Source organism: Anser cygnoides, chromosome 1 (assembly GCF_040182565.1).
Source record: "Anser cygnoides isolate HZ-2024a breed goose chromosome 1, Taihu_goose_T2T_genome, whole genome shotgun sequence".
NCBI classification, from domain to species: Eukaryota; Metazoa; Chordata; class Aves; order Anseriformes; family Anatidae; genus Anser; species Anser cygnoides.
In genome coordinates, this window is record NC_089873.1 from 197,327,178 (window position 1) to 197,344,017 (window position 16,840).

General features: G+C 39.8%; 1 pseudogene; it reads left to right on the top strand.

Moving 5' to 3' along the window:
- The first annotated feature begins 3,959 nt into the window (after positions 1 to 3,959).
- Positions 3,960 to 13,705, top strand: LOC106034139 (stromelysin-1-like; annotated as a pseudogene).
- The last annotated feature ends 3,135 nt before the right edge of the window (positions 13,706 to 16,840 follow it).

Consider the following 16,840-nt stretch of genomic DNA (forward strand, 5'->3'; position numbering starts at 1 on the left):
ATAATATAATTAATATAATATAATATAATATAATGTTAAAAACTTATTTCTTTAACACAAGACTGGTACTTTTTCTTAGTTATCACCTCAACAAGACAGCTACCTGAAATTAAAATACTGTCTCCCACTTCCAGGTGTTAATTAGCTTAAACTGCTAGTATCAGAAAAAAAAGAATGTTATTTACTTGGCTGTGAAGGGTAATCCAGAAAGTTTACTGTGTTTTGGTCTGATCTGGACTATAAATGCAAGACAACGTCATGATTTTTACCCTGACAGATGGACTGCTGAGTATTATTAACCGTAGATTTTCCATCTGTATTTCCATTTTGTTAAAGTCTTAAATTTTGGCAAATAAAGAATCTTATTTTGGTTTGGGAAAAGCAAGGAAATTCCTGGCAAATGATATAATAATAAGTAATTCAGATTGTTTTAGAAACAGGAGTTCTGGAGCTGCCTATCTGCACTTGGTGAGCAAGTGAAAATTTCTTGTTGCTATGATTTCATTATAACTCATAAATGGTTGCTGGAATTAAAGGTCTCTTGGATACCAGTGGGTGAAATTTGCCCATAGACATAATTTCAAGAACTCATTCTCTAAGAATATGGACTTCCCCTGGAGTCTGAGACCGGGTCTGCAAAAACAGATACACAAAAACACCACTTCTCAAATTCTTCACTGTACAGCTGTTGTTCCAGACACACTCTACTCTCTTGCACTTCAAAACACATTCAAAAACTTCTTAATGGCTTAATTGACAGCTTTATAGGGTCTTTACAGAATATTAGCTGTGTGAGCTTGTAACAGTGTGTGCTGACACAAAAATATCACAACAGGTGGCAAAAACAATCTAGGGAGCGCCTGCTCTCCTGGCACTTCAGCTGCATATACCAGACACTTGTAAATGCTACAGCAAAGCTGTGGACTCCAGACAAAATGTAAAGCCATTCATTCACAAGCACTCAGTCTATGGTTGGAAAACTGGTTTAATCCCACTAGGTGTAGTGTCATATGTTGCTTTTGGGGAAGGGAAAAAATTGTGTCACACAGAAATCTTTGGAGATGTTATGAGAAGGATCTTCCCATGGCAGAACTGCATTTCCTCTTCCTGGCCAGATTTTCAAGACTGTTGTTGTAGTTGTGGAGGAGATGTCTAATATATGTCTAAATATAAGTCTAATGCTGTTCTCTGTGTCTGAGATTTAAGATCTTCCCTGTCAGGTTTTCTGTACAGAGCAAGTCTCCACTCACAGAGACAGACAGCACTGCTACAAGCATGGAGAAAATGAAGATGTATTAAGCTGCAAGGAGGCACTGGATACTCAGCACTGGAGAGGCAGGGTAGCCTGTGTGCAAGCTGACCAGCACAAGAGGAGCCCTTCTGGTGAATCAGCATTACTGTGATGGAGACAGATGACTGTAAAATAAAAAACAGAAGTTGGTCCCACACTCATCTTCATCGGCTATATGATATTTTGTGGGCTGCACAGTGTTTGAGGCACAGCCAGGCTGAAGACACTGAGTTAAGCACTGCTCAGCAGTAGCACAGGCTGAGGCTGCTCAGAACCATCCAAGGCAGAAGACTGACTCTGGAAGACGGAAAGATAAGGACAATCTTAAGAGATTATCCAGGCTCTTTTAAGGGTCAAAAGGAAGAGAACATAACAATTTTCACACTCGCTTCTTTAAGCCAGAACACGAGATTGTCATTACATCTTGTACTACTTCTGGATGAAGTCTTGTCAAAAGACAGCTTCAGAGGAGATTGCTAAGGAATGTTGTTCATAAAACATATTCTAGGTGGTTGCAAGATGCCTGAGGAGGTGATTGATCTCTTGAGGGCAATGGTGAACAGTAAGAATAGTGAGTATTTGAGAAAGCTGCTAATGAGAAAAATGTATAAATTTCATCAATACCCTGCTTGATTGTTTCTGTCTTCTCTAATGGCCCTTCTATTAGAAAGAAAGATGAGTGAGGAAAATCTACCAAATCCTACAGGTTGGAAAGTTACTTCTTTCTTCTAGACCCATGGAGACACTGTACACACATAGACACATTCAACACTTGGATAAAAATTGCATTTTGTATGGGAAAAGAAAAACGTTGGAAAGCTATAGTGAAATAGCTAGAAGCTATTTCTACAAGTGATATTGTGGATATGTTAACTGCGTAGGAGAACACTGCACAGAAGTTACAGATTCATCTCACCCACTCAATGTGAGACACCTAACAACTATATAAGCACAATCATTATTAAAAGCTCCTTGTATGAGCTCCTTAAGTGGTTCTCTTCTCAAAGCAGCTCAGCCATCCCAGTTCTGAGTTGTTGTCTGAGCATGTCGAAGTCTTTCCAGGGACAGGGAGGGGGTCTTTGCCCCTAATGTAAATTCCTCAGTTAGATGTCTTCTCGCAAGGTAGGAATTCAGCCCTCAGTGACCAGGCTTCCCCTGCAGAGCCCTGCCAGCTGCCCTCTTCCTTCCACTTTCCTGGGGTCTGGCCCCACTCCATCTGCTTAGATCTTCCAGTCTGCTCTCCACAATGCTCTCCACAATGCTCTTCAGCGGGCAACAATTTCAGCAAATATCCCAAGCACACTATTTATTTATAACCTCTCTTTCCATAACTCTATTCTGCTACCAGCTCTGTGGAAGGGAAGGTTATTTCTCTGCACATGCAACATCCCACCTGCCCTTCAGTGTGGCAGCTGTCACCTAAATCTTGTGTCAGCCCCACAAAGAAGCCTCAGATAGAGTAGGCTGCCTCCAGTGATAGTAGATAGCACTCTTCAAGACTCATATGATCTTTACCAACTCACCTCTACTTTGTCCTCATTTGTGGTAGTGCATAGAAAGTGTGATGAGGCATGTAGCTCCTAAGGAGGACCTATGTTGGGATAGACCTGATGTTGAATCTCAGCAGTTCTTACCACCAACAGCAGGCACAGAGAACAGAGAACCCCCTTCTTTGAATCTTTGAAAGAGAAAACCACCAGAGAATTCAGGTCAGAAAATCTGAGTGCTTTTTTAAACCTTAAAATCAGTATATAAGAAAGAGACTACGAAATATGAAGTCATCAGGCAATTTTCCAAGAATGTTGGGAACTCCTGCAGAAAAGTGACGTACAAATTCCTCAGCCCAATTTCTATTATGAGCTTAACTTGATTATGCTGAGCAAAGTTCTTTCATTTCAGTTCTTCCACATTTTCCTGAAGACAAAAGAAAGGTCAACACAGGTGAGAACTGTGTCAAAGAAAATCTGCACAAAGCACTACTTCAGCAAACCATGAGTTACAGCATTGACCTGCTAATTTTGAAGGACTCTGCTGAAGGGAGAGATGATGGCACTATTATAATCTCCAAAAGTATGAAAGTGCATACTCCTGTATGGACAACAACAAACAAACAAACAAACAAACAAATATATAAATAATCTATTTGCAGTTTAAAGTTCTACAACTTTCTGTGAATTTTTGTTTGTTTGTTTTGTTTTGTTTTGTTTTGTTTTTTCCCTTTGACCACCCATTTGAAATCAATAGGAACTTTGGATGGAAAATGTTATAGAGATATGCCTTAAGTTTTTGGAAAGTAAAACTGCATTTTAATACTTAAAAGGTTAATGATCTTATTAAAAAGAAATACAGGTCTGTTATCTCCTCATTAATCATACCTCCATGTTGCAAAACCTCCAGAAGGGTGGAACCGGATGAAAGACAGCAATCGATCTTTTTATGTTAAAACTGTTGTTTGGCATATATTCTGTTGCTAACTAAAAGTTGTGAGAAGCAGTGAGTCAGGGACTGCAGAGCGTTATAAAGCAAATGAGTACTATATAAAGGTGAAACAGGTGAGTGGCATACTACAAAGAAGACTTTTCTAAAGGCAAGTGAAAAAGAGAATGGAGAACCTCTCATTTCTCCTGCTATTGTGTATTCTCATGCTTTTCCTGCATATTCAAGGCAGGAGAAAGAAGGTGGCATGCAGCTGATTCAGGTAAGGAGGGTAGACCTGGGTAGATAGAGCTGAGATCTCTATCAACAATTAAGCATCCATTGTGGTCTCTGGAATAATGCTAGTATGTAATAGCTTGGGAGCTACTGTGTATTCCAGTATGTACTGCAAATTCCATTAGAGTGAATAATATGATTATTTCTCCAAGTAGGGGGACTTCTACTCTGTACTGTGACGTCAAAGCCTTCTTTAACCTTGACTCATTCCTGTTTTATTTTTTGTAGAGAACAACTAAAACTGCTGATGCATTCACTGCATCAGTGTTGAGTTGATTATACAAATAATTAAACATCTGAGTCAGCATATGTTTGATTTGTAGTCAGGTGGAAATGTGGTTATTTATGTGACTTCTAGTATTATGAGATGTAGCTCTTCATAAAAGGATATTATTTTTTTCCAAATTATTACTCTAAAAATGTGGGTAGATGGAATACCGCTACTGAAATTTTGCATTGAGTCATATATTTCAACGAGTTTTTTCACTGCCTGCTCTAAATGACTCTGGGTAACCCTGGAGCACAAGGTTAGTGGAGGACACATTACCATAAAATAATCAGTTTATTAGACAACTGCTAAATCTGAATGTATTCTGAGTAAAACACAAAGCTTTTGTAGTGATAATATAATACAAAGTAACTGTAATTAAGAGAAAAATATTCATACAGGCTTTAGCAAACTCTATTATGCATGGTCTCAAGGAACAAAGAAAAGTAGCAAAGATATGGGTCTGAAGTGGTATTAGTATAATTTTTAAGAGCTTCAAAAGTGAACACATTTAACTGTCCTAAAATGCTTTGTTTTCATTAGAAGTACCTGGAAAATTACTACGGCTTTAAGAAAGATGAGGAGTCTTTCATCTGGAAAAGTAATAGTCCAATGACCAAAAAAATAAAAGAAATGCAGGAATTCCTTGGGCTGGAAGTGACAGGGAAACCAGATTCTGGCACTTGTGACCTAGTACAGAAACGTCGCTGTGGATTCCCTGATGTAGCTGGATTCTCCACCTTTGCAGGAGAGCCAAAATGAGCAAAACAAGTTGTGACATACAGGTAAACATAATGCAATCCTTAATGTAAAGACAGTGTCTTATGTAGCTAAGTTGTAAGGACACAATTGTTTCTCTATATTATATTGTAAAGGTTACTAAACTCTACACCAGACCTTCACCCAGCAGATGTCAATGTAGCAATCAAGAAAGCATTCAGCGTTTGGAGCAGTGTGACCCCACTGAAATTCATCACGAAGGACAGAGGTGATGCAGACATAATGATCTCCTTTGCAGCTGGAGGTAACAGCCTACATAACCATAGTGAGTTATTGCCAAATACTGCCAGTATGAAGCCATTGACCTGAAAAGGTCATGATTCATTTTCATGTAGTGAACAGAAAAACACAATTCCTGCTCAGGATGTTATGGCTATGATTCTTGAAGATGTTTGAGGGAGGATGTAGAGGGAGATGAGGAGAGGAGGGAGAAAATAAATGTAATGAGCTGCCTGTAGTTCTCTGAAACTGTACCTAACATATGATGTACAATGTATGCACAAACCACAAGGGGCTTGTGGAATATATACAGATTCAGAGCACAACTGAGTGGGTAGCGCTAGTTACACTCCTGGGATTACTCATACACTCTACGTGAGCTAAAAAAGTTCTAGACATACTCAAGGCTTACATTTTTGGCATTGCCCTCAGGGTAGATTTACCAGCAGCCTTCCCTCTTTCATTAACAGTCATGCATGCATGCACTCTCTGAGCCAGCTCCTCTCTTCCCACCCAAATAAATATATCCACTCATTTGGGTTCTGTAGAGCGTGCAAGCACTGCACGTAACCCTTAAACATATGTTCTTAAATCCTTTTCTGGAGTTTCCATTCAAGGGCTCACCAGTGAAGGGCTCACATTGTTCTCAGGACCTTGCTTCTGCCACCAGCACTGAAGTTACCAGTCAGGTCAGGTTCAAGTAGTAACCTGCTGAGGGCTGCTGACACAGAGCATGCAGGAAAAAAAAAAAAAAAAATAGAATAGATTTCAAGAAAATCTCTGTTGTCCTCCTCCTCCTCCCTCATGGAAGAAATAGGTAAATGTCCACTCATGTCTCGAGGAAGCCAAGTTTTCCCTCCCAATGCATCAGTTTTCCCGGTGAAAAATAGACCTTTTGGCAAATCTGTGTGGAAAGGGACCTTGAAAGTTTACAATCAGCAGAATAGAAAGCTCTGTGCATGACTGAGGTCTGTCACCCACCCACACTGCTCCCTCCCTGTAGCCTCCAGTCACCTCTTTGTGGGATTTGCTCCTCAGGTCACAGTGATTTCCTCCCCTTTGATGGCCCAGGAGGGTCTGTTGCTCATGCCTATGCACCCGGAAAGGACCTTGGTGGAGATGCACACTTTGACAAGGATGAAACCTGGACCAAAAGCACAGAGGGTAGGAAATTCAGTTCTCCAAGCCCTACCTGAAGCAGGATGTACATGGAATCAAGAATGCAAAGTCTGTCTCCTCTCTCCCTTAAGAAGTGCTTTAAAATGGGGCTGATTTGAAGGAGCATTGGGCAGCTCTGGCTTCTGTAGTTATAAAAAGTCCCTGAGCTCTCTGATTTTAAAAGTTATGGCTTCAGCCAAACTTTTGCCCTGGACTGAGTGGAGATTTACTTGGGAGGAAGCTGAGGGAATGGGCAGACCCCTTCTCCCCACCCCTGCACCCTCTTTGTCTCTCCCCTACAGTTACATCACCTGCACTAATCCAGGGTCCTTCTCCTACACTGAAATGTTTAATGATTTCATTATGCTTCTTTCTGACCAGAATTTTGTCTCCAACTGAATTTTCCACAAATAGCTTCACTTTGTCAGGCAAGCAGTTCTGATAACCTCTTATGGCCTGCATGTTTTGAGGACAAGTGAAAAGACACAGAACTCCTTTCATGTCTTTTGTTTGTTGTTTTCAGGTACGAACCTGTTTTATATGGCTGCCCATGAGTTTGGACATTCACTTGGACTTTTCCATTCCAAAGACCCCAATGCTCTGATGTACCCAGTTTATAGGAAATTTGACCCTTCAGTATTCCCTCTTCATCAGGATGATATTAAGGGCATTCAGTACCTCCATGGTAATTCACAGTTATTAATCTTAGAATGCTTATCATTTCAAACCCTTTGGAATACCTGTCAATAACTTTGGATATATGGATATATATATATACTGGATATATGTGAATGACTCAGCATTTGAATTTCTTCCATAAACTGCTTCCTTTAGGACCTTCTACCACCTACAATGACCAAAGTGAGTCTGCTGAGATAAAGGACCCAACTGAGTCAAAAGAGCCTGCATTGCCAAACACCTGTAGCCCTGATTTAACTTTTGATGCTGTCACCACTTTCCGTGGGGAAATAATGTTCTTTAAAGACAAGCAAGTCAGCTTTCTGAAAGCATAATACCCATGTATCATTTATAAATTACGTATTACAGCATAGAAAAAGAACTTTATCCAGAATATTTTATGGCTGGTTTTCCTCACAGTGGTCTCAAAGGCGTTCAGATGAGAGAGAGATCTACACTCTGAGGTAAATGGCTAATTTGAGAACTGGCTTATGAGCTCCAGCCTGCACAGGTGTTGTTACCCCTCTAGACATCTGGGTGATACCATCCAACTTCAGGGACTTTCCTTCAGCACTGCGAATGACCCTCCAGGGGAGGCTAACCTCAGCTGGCCACCAGAGGAGCTGAGCTCAAGCATTGGCTGTTTGAGGTGCCTGTGGTCACGTTGTCTCTCACTATGCACAATCAGAAGTCTGAACAGAGGCCCTGGGCTGTACCAAGGTGTTCAAGCTCTCTTCCTTTGCTGTTACCTGAACCAGGGCATGTATGAGTGTGTATGTAAACAATCAGGGTAATCGGGAAGTTCACACCCAAGCACAGGCTTTGTGCTGTAGTGATAAGTCATATCTTATATCTCTCCCCAGTGCTGGCTGCTGCTCTGCTATGTCACTGAAAGCTATTCTCTCTACTTTCAGTGGAAGGGAAGTGCCTAAGTCTCACAGAGGATATTTATCGCTTTAGGATCACTTATTATTTGTAGAAAAATTCACCTGAGTGGTTGCAAGCTTCAAGCTATAGCATAAATAGTGCAAAGCATTGTAACAGCAGTCTGGCTGTTGGAGTTGAAACAAGCACTGTACTCTGATTTATTAGAGAAAGTTCTGTTAACTTTATGTCTTATTTTATCATCTGCTGGTAATTCTGATTCTCTCACTGCAATAATCTCTAGTAGTGAAATCTATAATGAAGTGCTAAAATTGGTGATTCTTTTTTGGGTTGTACAATGTCTCCAGAGCGCTCATTGATTAAAACAGACACTCAAAAAAACTGCATCTAAGAATTAGAAACCTCTCCCACCTTAAAAAAAAAAAAAAAAAAAAAGAGAGAGAGAGAGAGATTAGTGGCAGTAAGAAGAGGGTGGTGGAGAAGTGGTGAGAGGTAAGAGGTAAGAGTAAGGAGGAAGATCATATCTGAAATAGGATGAATAGGATGGGCTAAGGTGCCTGATCTGAAAATATGGGCAGTTTTAATTTTAGGCTGTAAGCAAGCCCTGGTATTTGACACCCAGGAGAGTTCAGCATCAGAAAAAGACACCACCAGCATTGGGACACTCAGCACGTTCATTCTGTCCTTGCTTTGAGCTGAGGGTGTACCTGTCCTGAGGCAATACCTGTTTGAAAAGCCCCTGCAGTGATTTAGTACAATAATAAAAGGTGAGGGTAGTTGATTCAGTGCTAAGCTCAGATAAACTGCCCATCTCCGAAGGCATGACAGCCCAAAGACTTGGGAGAAGGGCTATAAGAACTGATTCCCTTCCTTTTCAGGAGGTAGCGCTGTGCTTCCCCTGCTTCAGACCCTCCCCAAAATCAGCATTAAAGGGAGCTTTAACTTCAGGGAGTTGAGTCCACAAAGTTGGACAGGTGTAATTTTGCAGAAGATACTTATGTACGCCAACCGTTTCTCTAAGCTGTTGGAGGTAACCCTGGGGTGGGGATTCGTTCCCCAAATCATACCCCAAACCAGTTTCTATACATGAACCAGGTCTCTAGCTTATCTTCTGCACAAAGGGAAAATAATAGCTGGTTAGACACAACAGTTCATCTGACCTATCTTAGACGTCTGCACCAAGATGAGAGGAATCCTCGCCATGGAAATGACATTCTTTCCATCAATATTACAGAGATTAGGGTGACTAACACAGGGTACATGGCTGGGTTTAGTCAGATAAATCCTGTCCCTGTTGCCATGGCATGGTTTTATGCATTAGTGTGTGTAAACATCTGATTTTATTCAAAGCCTGTACTATATTTACATCAGGCATTTTTGGCACAAAATCCTGCAGTAAGAGAAGTTGATTTTCATTTAGTATCTTCATTCTGGCCATGGCTGCCCTCTGGTGTTGATGCTGCATATGAAATCCCTGAAAAAGATGAAACTCACCTTTTTAAAGGTAAGATTTATATATACATATATATATATGTATATGTATATATTTATATTTTAATGCCAACTTTCCTAGTAGCTTAGAGAGATTGTGTCTGGCTTGAAAAACACTTTAAGGTCTTTCTGTGGGATTCCATGAACTTTAATTTAGTCCAATAAATTGGGATATTTCAATCACAGAGATAACAAACATATTATCCAAGATAAGGTATGTGTCTAATTTTTTTTTTAATATCAATAAAGTTTCCCTGCCATAATAAATGTCATTATTTTTGTGTTTTGTTTTGTTTTCTGGAGAGTTATCTATTGAATTTGAAAATGATAACATGTTTGTTTCTAGTTTGAGGAAAACTAACATAAGTAGGAGGGAAAAGTGGAGTTTTAGTTTCTGTAAAATGTGGTGCACTCTACTATTCTTGCATGTTTTTGGACTGCAGAACTAGACTGTACAATGTTATCAAGTAATCAATAGTTTCTCTCTGTATTTTTTCATTTAAAGATTAGTTTTCACAAAAAAAAAGGACTGCATCATTCCTGGAAGATTCTGATAATGTTTTCAACAATTTTTCTTGATAGGAAATGAATTCTGGGTTGTGAGAGGAGATACCGTATTACCTGGATACCCCAAAAAACTCTACATCCTGGGATTTTCAAAGGATGTTGCCAAAATTGATGCTGCTTTTTACAATAGAAAAAAGGGGAAAACATATTACTTCATAGGGGACAGATTTTGGAGGTAAAATTGCCTGTGTTACTTTCCAGAAAAGGACCAATATTATCAATATCCTGTCATGACTTAAGATGCATAAATCACACTGTTTTGGTAATCTGCTTCACTGTCACAACTTTCTGTGGAAAAACATTTGAAAGGGAATTGAAACAATGTTCTTAGATCTCCTTGTAAATGTTTTAGTTATTTAGCATTTATTTATTTATTTAAATTTATTTACTTTGGGGACAAAAATAAATAAATAAATAAAAAGCTATCTTACAGTTCCACAAATCAGCTCGTGAAATCAGTTAGAACCATAATAACACATGATTTATATCAAAGCCAGTTCTGTGGGTTATATATCCCTCTCTCTTTCCAGTTACAAACAGACCATTCCATGAAGTTTCAGACAAATGTCTTGCACAGCAAAGAACTCTCTGCTGTGCCTGGATATGATTTTCTTTCTTCATTCAGTCTCTGCTGCTCAGGTCTGTGTTGCAGACCATATATTTCTATCTGAAGGAGGTGCTCCTATAACAGAAGCAGTAGGTAACTTCAGCTTTTGTAGGTGAATGACACAACTTCTGTCTTTCATACACATGTATGTCACACATATGGAGATCATCCCGGAGTAGCTAGTTAGCTATAAACTTACAGTTTGAGCAGAAGACTACAATTCTACATTTTCATTCAAAATCTTGTAGTCCAGAGGGCTTCATCTGAGTAATTTGTCTGATAATTAAAGCTCTTGCTGAGCAAAGCAAAATGCTTTCAGCCTTGTTGTATGTTGCAGAATTCCAGTACTGATAAACTGTACTTCACTCAAAATTTAACAGCCTGTTATAAGTAAACTGAGTAAAATAACTTAAACTACATTATAACGTAAGAAAAAAAAAAAAGAGAGAGGAAAAAAAAAAGATTTTTCCTGATCAACATTTCCTGCAAAGAGGGATCAATAAAGCAATCTCTTTATAAACTTACAGATCTAACTTATGCTTGAGATAAGATTATCCACCTCTTCTTTACGTACAGTCTCTTAAAAGCAAAACAAGAGAAACAGGGCAGTTTTGTGATAATGGCTTGCATACTAAGTATTCTTAGATGTATCTTAGATGAGGTCACGTAAACGGAAGTAATTCTTCCAATGCAGCTCATAGAGTAATAATTGTTTATGAAATCTTGGACATGTCTCAAGGCTGTCTAAATGCTACTGATAGTCTTCATTGAACTTGGATCCCTGGGATGAAGGTATTGGGGTGGGCTGGATTAATCATAAGTTGTTTGCACTTTTAATTGGCACCAGGTTTTTTCTTTTTTTTTCTCAGTTATAATCAAAGAAATGAGTCCATGGAAAGGAAGCCCAGACTGATAAAAGATGCATTTCCAGGAATTAATGGGAAAGTCGATGCTGTTTTTCAACACGAAAGTGAGTCATTTTTCTTAAATAAACTTGAACTACATGACCCAGGGGGTCTTGCGGTCATGGGGTTGAGAGTGCTTGGACAGAAAGAGGCTCTTCTGCAGGCTCCTCATAGCCCTGAGGCTGACCCCTGAGACCCAGAAACAGTCATGTAAGACAGCCATGCTTCACTTTACCTCCTTGAAAAATCATGATATATGCTTTTGATGACAGAAGAGCACCACTCAAGACGCTGAGGTCTCAACAATGTAAGATCTATCTGCTGTGAGCCAGGCTATCATAACTTGATCCTGTGACATAAAATGTCACTGCTTTGAGAATAATAATTGCCACTATCTTCTCCTGCACAGCAGAAGATGTTTGCTGGGACAGACTTAAGAGTACGTCTGCACTGCCAGATGGTGCAGCTACCCAGTTCTCTCCTAGCTCTTCATCCACCTACCATCAAAACCCTAGAATGTTAATTGGAAATCTACAGCTTCCTCCAGAACAAATCCTATACATGATGGTGGGAACCTTTATCTGCAGTCCTCACTCTTGGAGACTGCCGTGAGGCTGGATCTATCCCTACCCCCACAATATCCAGCAGCACCCCAGCATTCTTACATCCTCTTGAACCATGCTGTGCTCTGTGCCATGACCCAGGCTGTGCAATACCCACTCCCAGATCCACAATAAAAGAAGAAATGCTTCTGGAGGCTTTCAACAAAGCCTTTGCATGATAGTAAACATTTTAAACTGCAGAAACACACCCAAGATAAATTTGTTGTAGGGTCACCTCATGGGCTTCATTAAGTAAATCGTGCAGTGTGTGTATGGCTGGTTTGCTGTGGAAGGTGCTAGCCCTGAGCGGGGTGACCCTGTGCCGCGCTGCACCATTTTGCAAAGGTTACCCCTGAGAGCAGATAGTGTTGACAGTGTGCGTGTATACAAAGTTTTTTGAACTCTCTCCAGCTTTTGTTAAAGCATACTAATCTTTACACCTGCAATATCATAATTAAACTGGCTTTTTTTTTTCTCTCTCTAGACTTCCTGTATTTCTTTCATAGAAGAAAGCAATTCGAGTTTGACTTTGATAAGAAGAGAGTTACACGCCTCCTAAAGACAAACTTCTGGTTTCCATGTTAGGAAAACAGAATCTACAATGGTGTAGGAGATAATGCAGTCTTATTGCACAGGAAACACTTTTTCTTTTACAGTTATATGGAATATATAGGTGCTTCAGAGTCAGTCATCACACCTCAGCCCCTGCATTTTCATTGTGTGCTTCTGTAATTAACAAAAGAACGGTATTTACAATACTATGGTGTATATATATATGTGTGTGTGTGTATATATATACATAATTAACATCAGGATTGTTGACTTACCAAAGAATAACACAGCTTTTACATTTGATAGAAAACTGTGTCAATACACTTTTTCCATAGTCTTCTTTTCAGTCTTCATGCTGTAAATCACCCTACAAAGAGCCCTACCAGCCAGGAGTTTGTGAGGAACAGCATTGCTTTCAATAAGTTTTATATATAAATTAAGCAAACAGGCTAATCAGAGCTACCTCTCGTAGTTATGGAGAGACAGACAGGAGCTCCAGAAACCAATTCAGAAACCAACCTAAGATGGGTGCATAGGGACAGAAGTGCTTCTTCCTTAGTATTGGCAGCAGCTCCAGCTTGTTTGAGCAGCTTATGTTATATGCCTGACTATAGGTGGCTAAAATGATGTGATGAATCTTACCCTAAGATATTTATTGATATTTATGTGATTAAAGGTTCATGTCCACAAACACAGGAGATTAGGGGCATGCTGGCACATGGGAGAGACCCAGTCACCCCGACATGTCCCATGCTCCTCCAGTTTTTCCAGGGGAACCTCAGACTTTGGGCCAGGAGGATACCTGTCACTGTACGTCAATCCCCATCACCTCACAGACTGAGGGGTCAATGCCACTGTTCAGCACTGTTGACAATAATCTCCCAGGCACTGGAGTTAGGCATCACTGGCAACACTCCACAGGTGGGATTAAAAGAGTCATTCAAGCAGTTAAGTATGCAGATGGACAGCTAGCAAGACCTAAGGTCTTAGAGAATGTAACTTTAACTTTATGCATGCAATAAATAAATAAATAAATAAATAAATATAAATAAATAAATAAATAAATATCGACCCAGTATCCAATCCACTGTCTCCCTTGTCAGACAGATTACCTAAAGGAAAAAAGAAAAAAAAAAAAGAAAAAAAAGAAAAAGTTTTTCTATTTGATTCCTCACAGAATCACAGAATGGTTAAGGTGGGAAGGGACCTCTGGGTCCATCTGGTCCAAGCCCTGCTCAAGCAGGGACATCCAGAGCAGGCTGCCCAGGACCACGTCCAAGTGGCCTTTGGAGATCTCCAAGGAGGAGACCCCACAGCCTCCCTGAGCAGCAACCTGTGCCAGGGCTCCATCACCCTTGTGGTCACTGAAATACCTTTGTTTCAGTTTGTACACATTGTCTGTTATCCCATCAGGATAAAAAGTATTGTATTTATATATACAATTGTATTGAATGATTGCAGTATTTCAACATACATTCTGGAACATTTTTCTGACATATTTTTAACCACCATAGTAGCAGGGCTACTCCAATGCTCCAATGGGACACTCCAATATTTATTTAGACCATAAGGAAATTTAATCTGAACTTCACTGAGTTCCAAAACATAGTATGGCGCACTCAGTCTTGCAAGACACAGCCATTGCCATTTGTTTGGTCCTGCAGCAAACAGTGCAAATACTGCTGCTATACTCTGCTGTAGAGCTGACAAATAGGGCTTTGCTGCCCTGGCAACACTGGAGACAAAATGATTATATTGAGCTACACCATGCCCAGAAAAAGAAATTAGTAGATCTGATTGTTGTCCAAGGCCAGGGAAGCAGGTTCAAATCTTCTAATTTGAGTGTTTGTATTGAATAAAGTAGGAAATATTTCAATTATGTTAATTTGTTCCTTATTATTTGCCTCATGCTGTTCTTGTTTCATAGTTCTGTTATTCCTTCACATTTCTGGCATGGCTTTCTGAGTGGTCTCATAACCGCAAGACATTTTAGTCTTAATCAGTCCACGGTCTCAGCTACAATAGTAAAAGCCAAAAAAGATGCATGAGTGGTTTGGCTCACACTTTATAGGTTTTATTTCCTCAAGGAATTCTCTAACTGCCTCTCAGCTTGGGTGGTTTTCTTCAGTTCTTCCTCCTGCTGATCATCCTCTACAGTATCTTTGCCCTCCACAGCACTGCCATTTTATCTGACTGCATTAGACCATGTTTTATTTAAACGTGACAATTTCTTCTGTCTCTAATGTTCCTGACATTTTCTGAAATACTCTCTTTCAGATGGGATTATAGTTCTCCGAGCAATGCATACTTGTCCTAGATCCTTTATGATTGTTGTGGCTCCCAAATACTTCTTTATTTCTTCATTTTTTTATTATTTCTGATGAGTTGGGATTCTACTTCCTTATTTCACTAATTACATGCACAGATGACCATGCTAATTGTTGAATATGAAGTCTTGGATATGTATCAGAAGTAGAGCTTAACCGTCTGTAGTAAAATCTGTTCTAAAATAATGTAAAATTTTGTTTTCCTGTTGTATGTTGGTGTCTTATTTTTCTTCCCAATTCTTATTTTCAAAATGTCCTGTACTACTGGCAAGTCAGCCTCATCATTTGTGTGAGAGTAGTTTTTTTAACTGAAGGTTATTGACCTATGTTTCATGTGCTCTTCTGAGATAAACTTTGAAATCAGGAGTCTTAGCTGATATAGTCATTGTCTGCAATGCACTCCGTCGAAGTGTTTCAGTTACAGTCTCTCAGTCTTCTAAATATAGCAGATTTTTCCATGTTATAGCAAATTTCTAGCCTGTTTGCATCAAAATTAAGTGAAGATAAAAGTCTCTTCACAAGGAATATTTTCATGTGATTCTTTCTCCTGGAGAATTCAGAGCACAAAAAATACTGTTTTCTTTAGTAGTGTATATATAATGGTCTAATTTGCTGTGGTTTTCACCTCTTGTTTTGGAGGGTGTTTGGTCCACATTTGAATGTATCTATCTGTTTTCTGTTCACCAAGGACTCCACAGTGTGTCAATCAGACACAAGCCAGGATGTCCAACATGGAAGGTCCAACGATATCTACCCTAGGAAAAGCAGTTTGGCTTCGATGCTGTTTTTCTTATCTCTTATTGGTTTTCTTGGTTTCACACAGTCACCCTCACTGGTAGGGAAAAATCTCCTTTGGCATTGTTCTTGGTATGATTACATATGCATCATCACTATAACTAGGGCTGTGGTAATGAACTGAAAACACACTGTGTAATGATTTGGACACCCAGAACTAAAATACCACAGAGTATCACCTAAATAAAACAGACAAAGATAAGAGAAAATGCCCTGGCCAAAAAGAACAAAAATAAAATGATTACATTTAACAGGGATTTAGGAAATGGTTCCTAGCAAAAACTTGGCTTTGGTTTAATGAAAGAGAACAAAAAAGCTCTCTCCCATTGGCAGAAGAGGCATATCTGGGCATTCAGAACCACTGAAGACAACTCAGAACTGCAGATACACCTCTCTCAGATGCTGCTAGTTTTCTAGAGATTTTTTTTTGATGCTTAAGTGTAGCTTTTGTTCCTAGATGATTTCCTGGCAGCCTCTGGACTCCAACCGGCCCATCTGTGTTTGCTCCCTAACAGCTAGACAACTGGCCTTGCAGGTTCACAATCAGTAGCTCTCAATGGGTTGTTTCAGCATTAGTGCCATGCTTCCAGCTAGGAGTCTGCAAGACTATAGCAATTCCAAGATGTCCCAAATGGGCCAGAGTCCCTGGGCATACACAGATGTATTTTGCAAATTAATGCAGGGATATTTATCTCTTCATGGTGCCTCTTTCAGCCCAAGTTTTACAACTGCACGCTTTTTGTGACAATTGCCAGGTTTAGGGGAGAAGGACTTCAAGCTGGTGAGATCAGCTCTACAAGGTACCCCAGGGCCTGCCTGCCATCAGGGAAATCCTGCCTGGGACACAGCAGAGCAGTTTCCAAGCCCAGGTAGCAGCTCTTGTGGGGATGAAGTATCTGATTTGATTTTTCTGTGTGTCCAGGAAACAGGTACTTGGCACAGAAAGCGGCACTCCTTCCCTTCTTGAAGCGCTACTTATTTCAGTGATGATGCCATGTCTGAG